The sequence below is a fragment of the Sphaeramia orbicularis genome, unplaced genomic scaffold, assembly GCF_902148855.1.
Source record: "Sphaeramia orbicularis unplaced genomic scaffold, fSphaOr1.1, whole genome shotgun sequence".
NCBI lineage: Eukaryota > Metazoa > Chordata > Actinopteri > Kurtiformes > Apogonidae > Sphaeramia > Sphaeramia orbicularis.
The window spans coordinates 326,486-348,459 of record NW_021941741.1 but is presented as its reverse complement, the minus strand read 5'-3'; the positions used below and the strand labels follow the sequence as shown (position 1 = coordinate 348,459).

The 21,974-nt window shown below is 41.9% G+C and overlaps 1 long non-coding RNA gene across 1 annotated transcript; it reads left to right on the top strand.

The window, feature by feature from the left end:
* The first annotated feature begins 19,567 nt into the window (after nt 1-19,567).
* LOC115416906 (uncharacterized) lies at nt 19,568-21,143 on the top strand. The gene is made up of 2 exons (XR_003935055.1): nt 19,568-19,618; nt 20,565-21,143. It is a non-coding gene; the product is annotated as an uncharacterized LOC115416906 (long non-coding RNA).
* Nucleotides 21,144-21,974: the final 831 nt, after the last annotated feature.

Below are 21,974 nucleotides of genomic sequence, written 5' to 3'. Positions count from 1 at the left end.
TTTATCAGGGTAGTGCAGAGCTCCATTTCCAACATCTAATTTCAGTAACTCCTTGACAGTGACAGGAATGGAGGACGGCCTCATAAACTTTGAAAGCAGCTCCCTGACGAGGATCACCATCTCCGCATGCAAGGCATGCACAAGTGGCTTCTCATTCTGCAGCCTTTTGATGAAGCCTTGGAATGTGGGAAGTAGTCCTAAGAACACACAAGAACAAACCCACAGTAATAATTAATATTGTGGCATTCTCAATATTGGCTGGAGGTATTTTGACTCAAGCTTTATATAAATAAGCACAGTTATATTTATGCATTAATAAAAAAGCATAAATGCAAAAATTGTATATGCAATTGCCAATTAACAGTGTAGGTTTGAGCTCTCCATACACTCTGAAATGGGGATGTAATCTTGTATTGGTTTAACTATTCATATTTGTATCTTCTCTCAATATTAATGTTAATCTAGGACTGTGTAATTGGAAAATTTGTCACATAAACTGCAATTATACTTTTTCATAAAAGTGCAGCCCTAATCTGAAAAAGTTATCAAGTTTCATAATATACATTTCATGTGTGTATACTGTATTTGCACTCATACCGTACCTCTGTACAAGTTGATCAATGTGGTGAGCTTTTCGTATTCCCAAAAGAGAACACATATGCTTTCTTTTTGCCTCTTGTTCTCTTTGGCTCCTACACAGGCAGATTTCTGGATGCTCTGTTGAAGGATCCTAATTCTGGCCCTCTCATCCGCTGTAACTTCATGCTTCTGAAGGATCTGGAGAAGGAGTCCTCTGCAAATATACAGGCATCTTACCTTTGGGGTTTTTATCTTAACAGTACATAAAATCTTAAATGGAGATACAATACTCTAGCAGTTTTTGATGCCACAAGGCCAAATAAATTTAAGTTACAACAAAAATATTACTAATAGAATATTACAGTTATATTTTGCTGAACTATAAAAAAAAAATGAAAATAATAATAGTGTAACACAGTAATATAATAAAATAATACTATTATTAGAAATATTACCTGTATTTGTTCTTTTCCTCTGGTGACAGGATGCTGTGATAGTGAACTATCAGCGGATCCAGAAGCTCGTACACTCTGTTGCAGACATCAAGCATCTGCAGAAACCTGGTGTTGATTGGACGTATAAGAGATTTGGGCTCCAAATGCAGCAGGGACTGAAGTTCAGAAAAATGTTCTTTTTGTTTTGGAAATTTTTCAATGTCACAATAGACATGCCTGCAGAAGTCCTCCACAAATCTAGCAAAAGGAGCAAAGAGGGCCTTGGCAGCATTTGAAACCATGTGAACTGTATCACCGCTGATGTCAAGTAGGGCAGGATTTTCTTTTCTTATGAGCATTTCCACCCCAGATTTTTTTCCTTGCATCACATTGCAGTTGTCCAGCAGAACTGAAATTGCCTGGTCCCATTTGACAGAGTAAGTGGCAAGAATGTCTGACACTGTATTAGTGATTGTTGTAGAATCTGCCACATTGGCCTTTCTTGAGCCAAGATGAAGTGTGACAACTTTGCCTTGCTCTTCATCAAAATATCTGATTAGGGCATTAAGGATTCGATCCACATTAGCGTTTGTTGCCTCATCGATGTTTAATGAGAAATGCACTCCCTGTAGTTTGGATGACAGTTCAGCCTTGTAACGTGCAGCTAGCCCATAAGTGCAAAGGTATGAGGCATGCGAACTGGAAATTGACAGTCTTGACAGTGCGTTTCTGTCAGCGGCGCACGCCTTGATCAGATCCACTAGTGGCTGTGACATAGTGAGCGAAAGATCATGTTCGGCAATGAAAGCACACACCCTCACTTTCAGAACACATACACGGTCAGCCATTGACGCACGTGCTTTTGTTGTTGTCACTGCGGTGCCGGGTAAACGTGATGTGTGCTGCAGAGACCTCACAGCAGCCTTATGTGAAGCTTCAGATTGATGGCGGATCAGGACTTTTTTACCATTGGAACCAAATAGAATTTTCTTGTGGCAAACTACGCACATGCAGACACCAGGCTGCTTCATTTTTTTACACCAAGATCTAATTGGAGTTCCATCATCTCCGTTTTCATCAAGCCACGCCCACCTCCATTTATTTTTCACGCATCTCTCAATTGCTACCACTTCAGCCCCTTCCTCTACAAACGTGTCCATGATGTTGTACACGCTAGCCAAAATAATCTGTACATCGTCAAACCTGCGTCCACAACCCCCTCCCACCAATATCATGTTCTCTTTTGATTGGAAGAAATTACGTCAATTACGTCAGAAATTGTATTCCGTTCCAGATCCTCTCTGAGGGTATTTAAAATACAGTGGCTTTGCAAATACCAAGGGTGTTACTCATTCATTTAGTTTTATCTTCGTACTGTACCACACAGATAGAAATAAGATGCTAAACGGGTCCAAATAAAGCACTTATGCAGTCGGGCGCGTAACCGCGTAAGGCCGCGGCGCGCACAGCCGCACGCACGGGAAGGGCACATACACACACACACACACACACACACACACACACACACACACACACACACACACACTAGTCATATACCGGCAAGAGGAGATAAGCTCTGAACCCAAACATGAAGGTCCATGCAGATCAGTTCTGTCTTCTTCCCTTTTCGCTGTGGTTCTTTCATAATGAAAGCTACCTGTTCGCACTAAACTAAAGTTAGTCTGGAGGCTGAACTTCGGTAAAGCTGAACTGGTCCATGTGTTTCTGAGGCACAGAATGAGCAGCGTTTCCTTCCAAAGATAATTAGTCATCAATCTGTCCTCCTGACATAAAAATAAAGAAGTCCTCTTATTATCATCACTGGTAAACCTGTCAGCCCCCTGTGCCTGTGTTAAACACCTGCTGATTCAGGACAGGATCGCGGTGCCGGCTGGACTCCGCAAAACATGTGGGGAAGTTACTTCAATATGACTTTTTTTTCCCCCCTCAATTTTTCCATTTGACGGAAATCCGTCGTGGTGACGGACAACTTTAACCCCTGGTCTAGATTCAGTTCAGATACTGAGTTTATCATGATCTTAAATCTTCAGCTGAAGTAAACAGTGTGGAAATGGACTTCAACAATATTTAATGAATCAGAAAACGGTCCCTATGCTCGTCCTAAAGACAGTCTGACACTGGCTGAACACAAAACACATGCAGGAAAATGGCCATTTGCAGTAAAGTGGAGCTGACAGCTGTTTCCTGTGTGACTGTGTCCTCAGTGCATGTCCACATGTCTCAGTTGGACAACTCACTGCTGATGGAGCGAACACTGTCCTCTTCAGTTTAAGGTTCACCTTCAGTGTTCATGAGTTCAGTGTGTCCCAGTGTCTGACATTCAGCTTTAAAGTTACTAACATTTACAGCATTTCACTTTTATATGTTGGGCCCAATTCAAACAAGGTTATTATCATTAATGAAAACTAATGAAATGACGAAAACTAGAATTGTAAAAACATTTTCATTAACTGAAATAAATAAAAACTATAATTAAAAGAAAAAAAGATAACCAACTGAAATTGTATTGTGAGCTTAAAAAAATAACTAAAACGGATAAAAATTATGGATCAAATTCCCTTCGTTTTGATATGAAATCGATTTATTTCCCTGGAGCAATTTTCTGTGCTGTCTCCATACGGCACTTTTTGGTCCGTCACTTGTGTTCACTTGTGGTTTCCAGTCGTCTTCTGGTCCCCACTCTACCTGGAAACATGGAGACTGAAGCAGCAGAGTCCTGTCTGGGATTTATTTGAATATGACGACAGAGAAGAAGAGAAAAGAGACAACAAAACTAAAATGAAACTAAAATTAAGCATTTAGAAAATAAATAAATACATAAATATGAATAAATAAAAACTAGCAAACCTGCTCTAAAAACAAATTAAAACTGAATTAGAGAAAAAAAAGTCAAAACTAAATAAAACTGTAATGAAAAATCCTAAACAATTAGAACCTTGATTCAAACCTCTGAAATCTCAGGAGAAAAACAGTAGAAAATTCAAATCTCTGATCCAAACCTTCAGTTCCATTGATCCAGATCCTCCCTTCGTCCATGGAAAAGATGAACATCCTGGTCTGTCCTGAGGATGGCGTCCCAGGGGAAGGCAGCAGTTCTGTCCACAGAAGAAAATCCAGCAAAAACCAGCCTGAACACAAATGGACAGACCATTACTAAGACAGTCCACAGAACAAACATTTACCTTTAACACTGGACAACATTCAGAAGAACTAAGAAAAGAGGACATTTAAGAAGGGCTGTGTTTTCAGGATCCAAATACCTGCACCCATTTAATAGTGTTGAATTTCAGTCCAACTGGTTGAATCCATGTCAGTCATATGTCAACACATCCACAGCAGTAGAACACACAGCGCCATGTTAGCTTGGAAAGCCTCCATGTTAGCTTAGCTTAGCTCCAGCACAACTCAACTCATGAAACGGTTTTACAGTTTAATATCAGAACAACTTTCATATCCTGACTGGGTTTAGACATGTCCACTTCCATATGACATCTGACATTCTACATTCAGCTAAGAAATGGATGAAGTGACAGAAATAATCTAAACTAAACTAAGCTAAGCTAAACAGTGCAGCTAACTTACCAGGATAAAGAGAGCGAATTTATGAACTTACTGAACAATTGTCAAACTTTTGTCCAGTATAAATCTATAGTTTTCTGCTACAACTCATCAACAAGTTTTGTGATTTCTCTGTTGGTGGGTTTCTTCTTTGTCAGTGTCTGAATTAGAAAAGAAATCAGAAGAAGTAGCAGCAGCAGAAATCAGAGGATTCTGATCCTGGACCTGTGAGTTAGGCGGACTAAGGGGCATTTAGGGAAACTACTGTCTGGAATTTAAGGTTCCACAATGAGCTGGGTTCCATCAACTCAGTAAAACACTGTTCTATCATGTTCAGTGAAAATACATTTTTGTTTTTATATAATGGGACAGCAGCCTGTACAGCACTATGAAGGAACATGAAGTGGTCATGGACATGTGTTCAGTTTTTAAGTGTAACCTGTACTTCCTGTAGGATCACACACACCTGTACTTCCTGTTGGATCACACACACCTGTACTTCCTTTTGGATCACACAGACCTGTACTTCCTATAGGATCACACACACCTGTACTTCCTGTTGGATCACACACACCTGTACTTCCTGTTGGATCACACACACCTGTACTTCCTGTTGGATCACACACACCTGTACTTCCTGTTGGATCACACAGACCTGTACTTCCTATAGGATCACACACACCTGTACTTCCTGTTGGATCACACACACCTGTACTTCCTATAGGATCACACACACCTGTACTTCCTATAGGATCACACACACCTGTACTTCCTGTTGGATCACACACACCTGTACTTCCTATAGGATCACACACACCTGTACTTCCTGTTGGATCACACACACCTGTACTTCCTGTTGGATCACACACACCTGTACTTCCTATAGGATCCCACACACCTGTACTTCCTGTTGGATCACACACACCTGTACTTCCTGTTGGATCACACACACCTGTACTTCCTATAGGATCCCACACACCTGTACTTCCTGTAGGATCACACACACCTGTACTTCCTATAGGATCCCACACACCTGTACTTCCTATAGGATCCCACACACCTGTACTTCCTATAGGATCCCACACACCTGTACTTCCTGTTGGATCACACACACCTGTACTTCCTGTTGGATCACACACACCTGTACTTCCTGTAGGATCACACACACCTGTACTTCCTATAGGATCACACACACCTGTACTTCCTGTAGGATCACACACACCTGTACTTCCTATAGGATCACACACACCTGTACTTCCTATAGGATCACACACACCTGTACTTCCTGTAGGATCACACACACCTGTACTTCCTGTAGGATCACACACACCTGTACTTCCTATAGGATCACACACACCTGTACTTCCTGTAGGATCACACACACCTGTACTTCCTGTAGGATCACACACACCTGTACTTCCTATAGGATCACACACACCTGTACTTCCTGTAGGATCACACACACCTGTACTTCCTATAGGATCCCACACACCTGTACTTCCTGTTGGATCACACACACCTGTACTTCCTGTAGGATCACACACACCTGTACTTCCTATAGGATCACACACACCTGTACTTCCTGTAGGATCACACACACCTGTACTTCCTATAGGATCACACACACCTGTACTTCCTATAGGATCACACACACCTGTACTTCCTGTAGGATCACACACACCTGTACTTCCTGTAGGATCACACACACCTGTACTTCCTGTAGGATCACACACACCTGTACTTCCTGTAGGATCACACACACCTGTACTTCCTGTAGGATCACACACACCTGTACTTCCTATAGGATCACACACACCTGTACTTCCTGTAGGATCACACACACCTGTACTTCCTATAGGATCCCACACACCTGTACTTCCTATAGGATCACACACACCTCTACTTCCTTTTGGATCACACACACCTGTACTTCCTGTAGGATCACACACACCTGTACTTCCTATAGGATCACACACACCTGTACTTCCTTTTGGATCACACACACCTGTACTTCCTATAGGATCACACACACCTGTACTTCCTTTTGGATCACACACACCTGTACTTCCTATAGGATCACACACACCTGTACTTCCTGTAGGATCACACACACCTGTACTTCCTGTTGGATCACACACACCTGTACTTCCTGTAGGATCACACACACCTGTACTTCCTATAGGATCACACACACCTGTACTTCCTTTTGGATCACACACACCTCTACTTCCTTTTGGATCACACACACCTGTACTTCCTGTTGGATCACACACACCTGTACTTCCTATAGGATCACACACACCTGTACTTCCTTTTGGATCCCACACACCTGTACTTCCTTTTGGATCCCACACACCTGTACTTCCTGTAGGATCCCACACACCTGTACTTCCTGTAGGATCACACACACCTGTACTTCCTGTTGGATCACACACACCTGTACTTCCTGTAGGATCACACACACCTGTACTTCCTGTAGGATCACACACACCTGTACTTCCTGTTGGATCACACACACCTGTACTTCCTGTAGGATCACACACACCTGTACTTCCTTTTGGATCACACACACCTGTACTTCCTGTTGGATCACACACACCTGTACTTCCTATAGGATCACACACACCTGTACTTCCTGTTGGATCACACACACCTGTACTTCCTATAGGATCACACACACCTGTACTTCCTGTAGGATCACACACACCTGTACTTCCTGTTGGATCACACACACCTGTACTTCCTGTAGGATCACACACACCTGTACTTCCTATAGGATCACACACACCTGTACTTCCTGTTGGATCACACACACCTGTACTTCCTGTTGGATCACACACACCTGTACTTCCTGTTGGATCACACACACCTGTACTTCCTGTTGGATCACACACACCTGTACTTCCTGCAGAAACTGAGGAGAGCACAAGCCCCACCCCCTGCCCACAGACACTACACCACAGAGTGAACGCAGCCACTCAGATCAGGGCTGTCCCTCCTCCCTCCCCCCTCCCTCACAGACGTATTTCGCACTGGCCCCATCCACAGACTCCTCCCACTCCCTCTTCACATAACACATAAACATATATTAAAAAACAAAAATAAACTGTCCACTTCATAACAATAATACACTTATAACAACAAAAATAAACTCTGTCCATTTCATAACAATAATACGCATAAAGACAAGAATAAACTCTGTCCATTTCATAACAATAATACTAATAAAAACAAGAATAAACTCTGTCCATTTCATAACAATAATACACATATAAAATAAAAATAAACTATGTCCATCTCATTACAATACGCATAAAAACAAGAATAAACTCTGTCCACTTCATAACAATAATACACATATAAAAACAAAAATAAACTCTGTCCATTTCATAACAATAATATGCATAAAAACAAGAATAAACTCTGTCCACTTCATAACAATATTACACATATAAAAACAAAAATAAACTCTGTCAATTTCATAACAATAATACGCATAAAAACAAGAATAAACTCTGTCCATTTCATAACAATAATACACATAAAAAAAGAATAAACTCTGTCCATTTCATAACAATAATACACATATAAAATAAAAATAAACTCTGTCCATTTCATAACAATAATACGCATAAAAACAAGAATAAACTCTGTCCATTTCATAACAATAATACTAATAAAAACAAGAATAAACTCTGTCCATTTCATAACAATAATACACATATAAAATAAAAATAAACTATGTCCATCTCATTACAATAATACGCATAAAAACAAGAATAAACTCTGTCCACTTCATAACAATAATACACATATAAAAACAAAAATAAACTGTCAATTTCATAACAATAATACGCATAAAAACAAGAATAAACTCTGTCCATTTCATAACAATACGTATAAAAACAAGAATAAACTCTGTCCATTTCATAACAATAATACACATATAAAATAAAAATAAACTATGTCCATCTCATAACAATAATACGGATAAAAACAAGAATAAACTCTGTCCACGTCATAACAATAATACACATATAAAAACAATAATAAACTACCCATTTCAGGACAATAACACACATATTGGTGTGACAGAAACAGTATCTCAAATCTCTGTATGTTCGGCATCTACTGTACGTCTGCTGACATTCCAGAACGCCTACTCACACTGAGATTAACATCAAGAAAAACCTGACACACAGTCCAACTAAGCTCCTCCCACTGGCGGTGGTGGAACCTCTGGGACCAGGTGAGCTTGTGTTCCATTCCAGGACACAGTCCACCTGAGACACACCAACACTCAGACTCTTCTGTCCATCCATCAGCCTTCCACAGGTCTGTTTTCTCTGCTTTCTCTGGGTTCAGCCTCATCTTTGTGCTGCTTGATTGGTTCTCCATAAACTTTCACCAGTTTAGTGTCGTTTATTACGGGTAGCCCCGCCCCCTGAAGGGCATTAATCTGTACAGGGTTGGGCCAAATTCCTCAGATCTATATTTAGTGAAACCAGCCCAGTGCTGGATCATTGTGTCACTTGTTCTGCTCAGTTTCTCCAGCATCTTCTCATATGCAGCTGTTTCTGTCATTTGAATACGAGTTTTATATTTAACAAATATTGAATATGGATCAAAGAGTGGATCAATGCCAAAATAAGATACAACAGGTGTGAGGGGCGGGGTTTGTTGTGCCTGGCACCATTTGTTACCCTGCCCCCTGAAGAGAGCCAAGGGATATTATTTTGGGTTTGGTTTGTTTGTTTCTTTCTTTGTTTTTTAACAGTTTAGCTGCAAAACTACTTGTTGAATTCAGACCAAATTGGGTTTATAGATTACCAGGGACCCAGAATATATCTGACTACATTTTGGGAAAAGTAGGTCAAAGTTCAAATTTTTAATGAATTTTTAAAATCTTTTTTCTTCCCATTTATTTATAATGGGCAAAATTTCACATGTCTATAAAAAACATCAGTTTTGTTTGAATTTCCTTCAGACTTGGCTCATATACAGAGGCAGTTGATATGATGACATCAGCACATGCACAGTCATGATGACATCAGCTGGATCCATGACAACATAGGATACAGTATGTGTGAGGGGGCGGGATTTGTTGTGCTTGGAGCCACTGGTTCAAAGTGGTTTTAGTTGGAGTTCAACCACTGGATGATGTTCCATGGGCTCCATTTGTCTTTGCAGATTCAGGAAATCCCCTCTGAGGTCTGCCTGGGACACTCATGTGAGCTGAAGTGGTCCAGAACAGGAGGGACTTTCACTGGACCATCGGGGACATTTCCATCCCAGCCTCATCAACACAGTGAGTCTGTCCCAAACTCAAATGTTTGTTGTTGAAATGACGCTGACAGAGCAGAACCTTGTGCAGTAGAACCTGAACAGAACACATCAAACACATGTTCAACACACAACATGGATTTTCTCCCACATGTTGTTGAAGTGGACTCAAAGCGCAGTGGACTGATACTGAACCACACACTGTCGGTGGACAGACTCAGGGTCAAAGGTGGTCCTGAACCCGGTCCAACAGACAAAACCTTCACAGAGGGTTCAGGTCTGGGTTCAGGTCACTGTTGATGTTATGGACATCCCATAAAACCGCAGCGTTTCCCCTCGGTGTCCATTTGAAAAGGCCTCTAATGTGTGTGAATAGAAGAGTTTGTGCAGATCCATAGGATGGAGACAGAAGACAGATTTACAGCACATACCTGGACTGGAAAAAAAGGGGACTTCCTCCTTCTACACACACATTCTGATGTTCAGTGGCACTGGTGGAGACACCTGTCACTCACACATGTCTGACCAATGAGGAAGCATCTGCCCACTGCAAAAAAAAAACAACAAAAAACTTCCAAACAGAGAACAGAACAGAACAGAGAAAAGAAACTAGTAAATACAACAGAACAGAAGACATAGAACAGAAACTAGTAAACAGAACAGAACATAGAACAGAAACTAGTAAATAGAACAGAACAGAGAACAGAAACTAGTAAATAGAACAGAACAGAGAACAGAAACTAGTAAATAGAACCGAACAGAGAACAGAAACTAGTAAATAGAACCGAACAGAGAACAGAAACTAGTAAATAGAACAGAACAGAGAACAGAAACTATTAAATAGAACAGAACAGAGAACAGAAACTATTAAATAGAACAGAACAGAGAACAGAAACTAGTAAATAGAATAGAACAGAGGACATAGAACAGAAACTAGTAAATAGAACAGAACAGAGAACAGAAACTAGTAAACAGAACAGAGGACATAGAACGGAAACTAGTAAATAGAACAGAACAGAGAACAGAAACTAGTAAATAGAACAGAACAGAGGACATAAAACGGAAACTAGTAAATAGAACAGAACAGAGAACAGAAACTAGTAAATAGAACAGAACAGAGGACATAGAACGGAAACTAGTAAATAGAACAGAACAGAGGACATAGAACGGAAACTAGTAAATAGAACAGAACAGAGAACAGAAACTAGTAAATAGAACAGAACAGAGGACATAGAACGGAAACTAGTAAATAGAACAGAACATAGAACAGAAACTAGTAAATAGAACAGAACATAGAACAGAAACTATTAAATAGAACAGAACAGAGGACATAGAACGGAAACTAGTAAATAGAACAGAACAGAGAACAGAAACTAGTAAATAGAACAGAACAGAGGACATAGAACAGAAACTAGTAAATAGAACAGAACAGAGGACATAGAACGGAAACTAGTAAATAGAACCGAACAGAGAACAGAAACTAGTAAATAGAACAGAACAGAGGACATAGAACGGAAACTAGTAAATAGAACAGAACATAGAACAGAAACTAGTAAATAGAACAGAACAGAGGACATAGAACGGAAACTAGTAAATAGAACAGAACAGAGAACAGAAACTAGTAAATAGAACAGAACAGAGGACATAGAACGGAAACTAGTAAATAGAACCGAACAGAGCACAGAAACTATTAAATAGAACAGAACAGAGGACATAGAACGGAAACTAGTAAATAGAACAGAACATAGAACAGAAACTATTAAACAGAACAGAACAGAGAACAGAAACTATTAAATAGAACAGAACAGAGAACATAGAACAGAAACTAGTAAATAGAACAGAACATAGAACAGAAACTATTAAATAGAACAGAACAGAGGACATAGAACGGAAACTAGTAAATAGAACAGAAAAGAGAACATACAACAGAAACTATTAAATACAACAGAACAGAGAACATAGAACAGAAACTAGTAAATAGAACAGAACATAGAACAGAAACTAGTAAATAGAACAGAACAGAGAACAGAAACTATTAAATAGAACAGAACAGAGAACAGAAACTATTAAATAGAACAGAACAGAGAACATAGAATGGAAACTAGTCTATAGAACAGAACAGAGAACATAGAACAGAAACTAGCAAATAGAACAGAGAACATAGAACAGAAACTAGAAAAGAGAACAGAAAAGAGAACAGAAACTAGTAAATAGAACAGAACAGAGAACATAGAACAGAAACTAGTCAATAGAACAGAACAGAGAACTAAACATAAAACAGAGAACTAAACATAGAACAGAGAACTAAACACAGAACAGAACATAGAACAGACAACTAAACATAGAACAGAGAACTAAACATAGAACAGAGCATAGAACAGAACAGACAACTAAACATAGAACAGAGAACTAAACACAGAACAGAGAACTAAACATAGAACACGTACACGTCCAGACTCTCCTCATAAATGGAGCATGTGCAGTAGAACCCAACCCCCCACAGTCAAATCAGTCCATGTGGGCGGATAGCTCAGTAGCTAATGCTATGGTCTAACATCCCAGCACCAGCACTTGCATTTTTTGACCAATGCTTTCCATGTTCAAACAGGGGGCGGGGCCAAGGATCCCAGTAGATAAATCCATAATTGATACAGAATTCTAACTGGAGGTACAAACGTTAGCTTACCTTGTCACTGCTGATCACAGGAGTCATGCTAATGAGCTTCTGTAAACCAGGGTTAGTGTTCGTAAGGAGCATACGTCCATGTGACCAGTGGACTGTCTTCTGACATCTGCACCCATTGGCTGAAGAAAAACAGGAAATAGAACTTTACTGACACGTTTGGTTCCTGAAGGTCTCATGGTCTGGCTGTTTTTGGGTTTTTTTTGTTTTTTTATTTAAGCAAAGTCAAGGCCAAGGTTACTTTATTTGTACCCGTAGGTAGATTTGTTTTGCAGTCTAGGTGATTGCTTTGAGCCCTCGGGTGAATGTAGACTGTAGTAATAAAAAGTTGAGGAAACTCACAGGGGAGGTAGAATGGGCGCAGTGACACTGATAAAAGTTCAACAAGGTGGGGAAGCAAAATGTACAATATTTTGAGGCAGGGATTGAAAGACAGTGTATGACCAATTAGTTTATTGAAAGTCATGAGAATTTATTTGCCACAAGAAAATTTCCATAATAGAAAATGTTTTTATTCTATGTGTCCTCCTTCTTTCTCAATAACTGCCTTCACACGCTTCCTGAAACTTGCGCAAGTGTTCCTCAAATATTGGGGTGACAACTTCTCCCATTCTTCTTTAATAGTATCTTCCAGACTTTCTGGTAATAGTTTTGCTCATAGTCATTCCCTTCTTTCCATTATAAACAGTCTTTATGGACACTCCAACTATTTTTGAAATCTCCTTTGGTGTGACGAGTGCATTCAGCAAATCACACACTCTTTGACGTTTGCTTTCCTGATTACTCATATGGGCAAAAGTTTCTGAAAAGGTATGGATAATAGTGTTAGGTATGATTATGACATCAATATATGTTTGGTTTCAAAGCAATTGACGTAGTGTCTGCTGAGAAAAACCAACTAAATGTTCATTGTACATTTTGCTTCCCCACCCTGTACGTCTGGCGTGCAGATCCGCTCTCTGACAGTCACAGTGCTATAGTACCGTTTGTTGACGTACAAACACACTCCACCTCCTGGGTCTTCCCCGTTATCTCCAAGTCCCAATCTAAACGAAATGGAGCTCCAAATCCGTCGACTGATAGGTTGGCGTCTTGGTCCCGCTCCGTCAGCCACGTCTGGGTGAAGGCCATCACACAGCAGTCCCTGAAGTCCTTCTGGAACCTGGCATTCCCCTGGAGTTGGTCCATCTTGTTCCTCAGGGTCTGAACGTTTCCCAGGATGCCAGAGGGCAGAGTGGTCCGGCTGAGCGGCTGTCTCCTCAGGAGTACTTTGACTCCTCCGCGTCTCCCTCTTTTTCTCTTCGTCTTGTCCCTCGTTCTGTTAAAATCTTTCAATATAAAATCAGGTAACCATGGGGTGAGGTCTGTACCACCATCTGATAAGTTCAGTTGTATCATCTCTTCTCGGGTGTAAACAGTCCTCAGCTGGCTCACAGCCCCACTCACCTCACCGGTGACAAGCCAGCAAAGTAAAAGTCCAAACATGACGAAATAAAAGGAATCCATGGCGTTATCTCAACATTAGTGGAACTTAGAGCACTTTTTAAACTGTCACTCGACCAAAAAAGTAAAACACAAGAGCACATAAAAACACTTAAAACAGACAAACACAGGACACCAAAACTCTCACTTGCTGCCGGTCGCTGCGTGCGCATGCGCCCAGACGAGCAAGTGATTAAATTATGGGTGAAAAATGTGTTGTAACAAAAGCGCTACTGAACATGTAGAGTCAAATATGACTGAAAATGGATCAGTAATGCCTGACACTACTGCATTACAGCCAAAAGTAATCTATTACTGTAATGGATTACTTCTGTAACACTTTACACCCAACACTGGTTATTTCACAGATATGAGAAATCCTACTGGATGATCCAACACACTGACCTTTGACCTCTGATGTCACCCTCAGTGGTCCAATCTAAACCAATCAGCTGTTGAGTCCAAATGAACCACATGTTCAGGTGTGAGTCCAGACCCTGAAATCCACAGAACATTAGTGTCATTAAAGGTTCTAGGCAGGTTTCCACTGGAGAGCAGGAGCAGTCAACAGTTCACAATCACAACCTGCTGGTTCTCATTTATAGGAGATTCAACTGCCAGGAGGCAGGTGCCTCTGGTCTGGACTGGTTTAGTCCTTCAGGTTTTAATGGAAATCTGAGAAACCATCATCACATGGTCATGGGTCATCATCACTGCCATATTTTCTTGCTAGACTTTGAGAATGAGCTGTAATTGTCCTTCCCTTCAGGTCCCATCATCAGCTCCAGGAGGACATCTAGTGGTCTGACAGTAGAACTACAGCACAACCAACACACACGGATCAGCCATTAATAATAATAATAATAATAATAATAATAATGATAGTAGTAATAATAATAATAATAATGATAGTAGTAATAATAATAATAATAATAATAACAATGATGGATTAGATTTATATAGCGTTTTTTTTGGTTTCTCAAAGCGCTTTACATTACACTTCAACTCACACTCACATCACAAACAGCACCCACAAACACCTTCATCAAGTCCCATCTACATTCAACACACACCATATGAGATGTGGGATGAAGGTCTTGGTCCAAAACCCTGAGTCTGGTTTATCTCTGACCTGCTGATCCACATCGTACTCTTGTCCATCATAGACCCACGTCTCAAACTCTGCTGTTTTCAGTGTTTGTCGTGTGACTGATGTGGATTCAGCAGAATGGATCAGTGTGAGGACAGAGAGGAGGGAGCCCTTCCCCCAAACACCACCCACAGGACCCCCCCAGGACCTGGACCCAGCTGTATGTCCTTGAACAGTGATGACTCCATGGGTGTTCCACAGACTCAGTAAGTGACCCTCAGACCTGGTCCAGATCCAACAGGGTTTTCAGCTCAGTCAGTCCTAACTTGGCGTTCTAGGTCCGACCTAAAGTTAGTCCTGTTGCACCATCGGTGTCACATGGTCTTTTTCTTCAGTCTCTGGTTCAGACACTGGCAGGGCATTCACACTACACCTGATCAATGAAAAGCTGTAGTTGTAGAGGGAGCTGGTCCTGGATGATCCTGGATCAGAGTCCAGGGTTGGTTCCTGGTCCACTGAACACCTTTGTATCATATGTTGTGAGTGCAGATGGTGAGGACACACATTGTTAGGACAGAACTGTTGGTTTCATCCAAATGTGGATGAGATCAACTAAACCCAGTGAGTGTGAAGCTCCAAACACACTCACATGTTGACTGTCAGTGGGACCAGCAGGACCAGGACACCTGTCCCACTACAGGGGGTCATGTGACTCATGATAGAGTCCGTGTGGACAGACATAATGCGAGCTCATTGTTGATGATTGGTCCACAGAGTGGAGCGGCAGAGCTCAGAGGTTCCCAGTGATCCCCGGCGTCCGACTCAGCCAGACTCCACATGTGAGGTGTGTACTGGTCCAACATCTACTGGTCCATCTGTTCTGTCCAATCAATAATGTCCAACGCTGATGCAGTCCAGCTTATTCATGTGGAACTCTCCAGGAGGTTTTTGCCTTTGATATAAAATGAATGATGTTGATGTAATGTGTCAAACATTTGGACAGAAGGTTCATTAAACCTGAGGATTACGTTGATGAACAGATTCATGATCACATCACATACAGACCTGGTTGTTGAAGGTGAACATGTTCTTTTGGATCTTTACAGGAAACACAGATGGCAGCACTTAAAGAAAGTCTGTTGAAAATTCTGGAGGATTTGGTCGATAATGAGTTTAAAAAGTTCAAGAGCCTCTTGAGAAATGAAAAACCACGAATCCCATTGTATAAACTGGAGGATGCAGACCCGATAGATACGATGCATCTGATGGTCCAGACCTTCTATCCAAATACTCAGGAAGTCACTGTAAGGGTTCTGGAGAAGATAGACAGGACTGATCTGGTGAAGAAACTTCCAGGAGGCATCCTACTGTGTAAAGGTCAGTCATTAATAAGTAATTAGTAAAGTAAGAGGTTCCATATTTCCTTCCCTGTGACACATTAAACAGAAGGACGGTGGTCATGTTGGTTCCATCTGTTCAGACCCAGTAGAATTCTGTGAATATTCAGATTCTGTCCTGGTAACATTCAAACCCCTCAGAGCATCAGTTTATAGATCAGTTCAATCTGATCTAATGAGAGGAAATGAATGACTGTACCTGAATACACACAGAATCTGGAACAGAATGATATGATACTAGCAGAAATGGGAAACATTCCCTTTCCATTTGTGTTTGGAACATCCTCTGAATTGTCTTCTTTGTCTTCACTCAGAGAGCATTGACCAGTGTCGGCGAAAACTGAAGGTTAAGCTGAAGGAGAAGTTTGAGTGTGTGTTTGAGGGCATCATTAAAGAAGGACTCCCCAAAACCCTCCTGAACCAGATCTACACAGAGCTCTACATCACAGAGGGAGGGGCTACAGAGGTCAACCAGGACCATGAGGTCAGACAGATTGAAACAGCATCCAGGAACCCACACAGACCACCAACAACCATCACATGTACAGACATCTTTAAAACACCACCTGACAGACATCAGCCAATCAGAACAGTCCTGACAAAGGGCGTGGCCGGCATCGGGAAAACAGTGTCCACACAGAAGTTCAGTCTGGACTGGGCTGAAGACAAAGCCAACCAGGACATCCACTTCATATTTCCATTCACCTTCAGAGAGCTGAATGTGCTGAAACAGAAGAAGTTCAGCTTGGTGGAACTGGTTCATCTCTTCTTCAAAGAAACCAAAGAACCAGGAATCTGGATCTTTGAAGACCTCCAGGTGGTGTTCATCTTAGACGGTCTGGATGAGTGTCGACCTCCTCTGGACTTCAACAACACTCAGATCCTGACTGATGTGACAGAGTCCAGCTCAGTGGATGTGCTGCTGATGAACCTCATCAGGGGGAACCTGCTTCCCTCTGCTCGCCTCTGGATAACCACACGACCTGCAGCAGCCAATCAGATCCCTGAAGAGTGTCGTGGCATGGTGACAGAGGTCAGAGGCTTCACTGACCCACAGAAGGAGGAGTACTTCAGGAAGAGGTTCACAGATGAAGAACAGACCAACACAATCATCTCCCACATCAAGAGGTCCCGAAGTGTCCACATCATGTGTCACATCCCAGTCTTCTGCTTGATCACTGCTAGAGTTCTGGAGGACATGTTGGAGACCACAGACAGAAGACAACTGCCCAAGACCCTGACTGAGATGTACATTCACTTCCTGGTGGTTCAGGCCAAACTGACGAATGTCAAGTATGATGGAAGATCTGGGACAGATTCACCCTGGAGTCCAAAGACCAGGAAGATGATTAAGTCTCTGGGAAAACTGGCCTTTGAGCAGCTGAAGAAAGGAAACCTGATCTTCTATGAATCCGATCTGACAGAGTGTGGCATCGATATCAGCTCAGCCTCAGTGTACTCAGGAGTGTTCACTGGGGTCTTCAAAGAGGAGAGAGGAGGGTACCAGGACCAGAGGTTCTGCTTCATCCATCTGAGTGTCCAGGAGTTTCTGGCTGCTCTTCATGTCCATCAGACCTTCATCAACACTGGAGTCAATCTGCTGTCAGAACAAACATCTGTTTGGTCTAAACTATTAAAGGTCAAACCAGTCCAGTTCTACCAGACCGCTGTGGACCAGGCCTTACAGAGTCCAAATGGACACCTGGACCTGTTCCTGCGCTTCCTCCTGGGTCTATCACTGCAGACCAATCAGAGTCTCCTACACGGTCTGGTGAAACAAACAGGAAGCAGCTCAGAGACCAACCAGAAAACTGTAGAGTACATCAAGAAGAAGATCAGTGAGAATGTGTCTGCAGAGAGAAGCGTCAACCTGTTCCACTGTCTGAATGAACTGGAGGATGGATCTCTGGTGGATCAGATCCAACAGTACCTGAGATCAGGACGTCTGTCCACAGAACAACTGTCTCCTGCTCAGTGGTCAGCTCTGGCCTTCATCTTACTGTCACCAGAAGAAGACCTGGATGTGTTTGACCTGAAGGAATACTGTGGTTCAGAGGAGGTTCTTCTGAGGCTGCTGCCAGTGGTCAAAGCCTCCAACAAAGCTCTGTGAGAACAAACAGTTGGATCAAACATCTCAAATATGGATCTATCATTTCAACCAGATCAATAACTTTATACTCATGCCTTTTGTTTTCTCCAGACTCAGTGGCTGTAACCTGTCAGACAGAAGCTGTGAAGCTCTGTCCTCAGTTCTCAGATCCCAGTCCTGTAGTCTGACACTTCTGGATCTAAGCGACAATGACCTGAAGGATTCAGGAGTGAAGATCCTGTCAGATGGACTGAAGAGTCCAGGATGCAGACTGGACACTCTCAGGTCAGGGTTCAACACAGAACACAACACATCATTTCAATGTTTGTCTGCAGTTGTTGGATGGATTTAACGTGTCAGTGGTTGTTTGTGTTGAACTCCAGACCAGTTCTACTGATCTTCAACTGTGTTCAGAGTCTGGAACTCACAGACTTTACACATTGAAGTCCTGTTGGTGAAGTCCCATGCATTCAAAGACTCTGTTCAATGACTTCAACTCCATTCATCTCCATCCTCAGTTGATGAATGTGATGTTTTGTGTTGCAGATTGTCAGGATGTCTGATCACAGAGGAAGGATGTTCTTCTCTGGTCTCAGCCCTACAGTCCAATCCGTCCCATCTCAGACTGCTAGACCTGAGCTACAACCATCCAGGAGCCTCAGGACAGGAGCTGTGTGCTCTAGTGGAGGATCCACACTGGAGACTGGACACTGTCAGGTATGGACTGAGCCGATGCATCCACAGATAATGGCAGATAGAACAGGTAGAGCTGACAGGAACCATCTGTCAGAGCTGGGATCCATCCTGTATGAAGGTCCAGCCCATGTTCACAGACAAACACAGTCAGTGATTCAGAAGGAACCATTTAGTGGATGTGAACAGAAAAGCTTCAGTGGATCAGAGGGATGGAATGTACATGTTTCCAGCTGACCTCTGACCCTCCTCCTCCTTTCAGGTTGGATCCTGCTGGAGTCCGATGGTTGACACCAGGTCCATGCAGATGTAAGTGTGATTTGATTAGATGGATTCAAACCAACCTGAACCCAAACTGGGACCTGCTTCCACATTCTAAACATCTGAAGTGTTCATGAAGACAGTCAGTTTAATGGAAGGATGAGCTGATAGCTGATTGGTCAGGACTGGTACCACATGGACCCACATACCCTGAGCAGTGAGTCCTCAGGTCCAGTCCCAGACTATTTAGTGCAGATCAGAGCTCTAGTGTCTTTATGCACATTTACAGTCTGTTCTGTCACTGTGGGACAAACAATACAAATACAACCAAGAAGATCCAAAACACAATAGAGTTCATCAGGATGAGAAGTTTGTCTGAGGAACAAACTCAGATGAAACCACCAAAACACTTCTACAAACTATTAGTATCCATCAGATAAAGAATCGCATTCAATGAGCAAAAGAACTGAGTTTAGATCCAATTAGTAAACAGTCAGAGTCACTGTGGAGAAGATTGGAATCTACAAATCCAACATTAGATTCATTAGCACCAACGAAACATCGACCTGAACAAACAGCAAAAACACTTAGTCTAGAAGAACGGAGAAATGACTGATGGGATTGGATTGTGTTTTTAGGTTTGAATCAGTTTGGATCCAAAATGAAACAGACTTTGAATATTTGAATGTTAAGGATCAATATATGATCCTGAAGGTGAACTGGTTCTACAGATTAGATCTGAGTCATGGAGTCAGAGTTGATCTGTTTCACACTTTTATTCTCTGTCGGTGAAAATGTGCTCAGAAACAACAGATCCGTCTCTAAAACACTGGAATGATCTGTTATTGATCAGTATTGATCAGAGTCAGACTCACACATGATCCATCCATCAATAACAGTTGAACTGAACCCAGTGATGTGATCAGACTGTCAGTCAATCAGCTGATTATTGATCAATAACTGCAGCTGGATTGTGTTTTCTTCTGTCCATCAGATTTCTGTGAACTCACCCTGGATCCAAACACAGCGAACAGACGCCTCAAACTGTCTGAAAACAACAAGAAGGTGGAACATGTGGAGGGGTTTCTGTCACATCCTGATCATCCGGACAGATTTGACTACTGGGTACAGGTGATGTGCTCAACTGGTCTGACTGGTCGCTGTTACTGGGAGGTCCAGTGGAGTGGATGGGTTGAAATATCTGTGACTTACAGAAGAATCAGAAGGAAAGGAAAGAGTGATGACAGTGGGTTTGGATACAATGATCAGTCCTGGAGTCTGCAGCGTTACAGAGGTGGATACAGTCTCAGGCATAAAAAGAAATACACACTCCTCCCTCAGTCTTCCTCCTCCTCCTCCTCTTTCTCCTCCTCCTCCTCCTCCTCCTTCTGGTCCTCCTTCTGGTCCTCCTCTGGTACAGTCTCAGTGTATGTGGACTGTCCTGCTGGATCTGTGTCCTTCTATGAAGTCTGCTCTGACAAACTGATCCACCTGCACACCTTCAGAACCACATCCACTGAACCACTGTTTGCAGGATTTTTACTGGTGACACCAGGATCCACAGTGTGTTTGTGTGGTGTGTAGTTGTGTGCTGTGTGTAGTTGTGTCTGTGTACATATGTAGGTGTGTTGTGTGTTTGTGTGTTGTGTAGTTGTGTTTGTGTAGTTGTGTGTTTTGTTTGTGTAGTTCTGTGTTTGTGTAGTTGTGTGTAGTTGCGTGTTTCTGTAGTTGTGTTGTGTGTTTGTTTAGTTGGGTGTTTGTATAGTTGTGTTGTGTGTGTAGTTGTGTTGTGTAGTTGTGTTGTGTGGTGTCTATCTGTGTTGTGTGTTTGCGTAGTTGTGTGTTCGTGTAGTTGTGTTGTGTAGTTGTGTGTGTAGTTGTGTGTTTCTGTAGTTGTGTTGTGTGTTTGTTTAGTTGGGTGTTTGTATAGTTGTGTTGTGTGTGTAGTTGTGTTGTGTAGTTGTGTTGTGTGTTTGCATAGTTGTGTGTTCGTGTAGTTGTGTTGTGTGTTTGTGTGTGTAGTTGTGGGTTTGTGTAGTTGTGTTCTGTGTGTGTAGTTGTGTTGTGTATTTGGGTAGTTGTGTTGTTTGGTGTGTAATTGTGTTGTGTGTGTGTGTAGTTGTGTAGTTGTGTTTTTTTTGTGTGTGTGTGTGTAGTTGTGTATTTGTGTACATGTGTAGCTGTGTTGTGTTTGTGTAGTTGTGTTGTTCATGTAGTTCTGTGTTTGTGCAATTGTGTTGTGTGTGTTTGTGTAGTTGTGTTGTGTTTGTGTAGTTGTGTTGTGTGTTTGTGTGTGCAGCTGTGTGTTTGTGTAGTTGTGTTGTGTTTGTGTAGTTGAGTCGTGTGTTTGTGTGTGTAGTTGTGTGTTTGTGTAGTTGTGTTGTGTGTAAATTTGTGTGTTTGT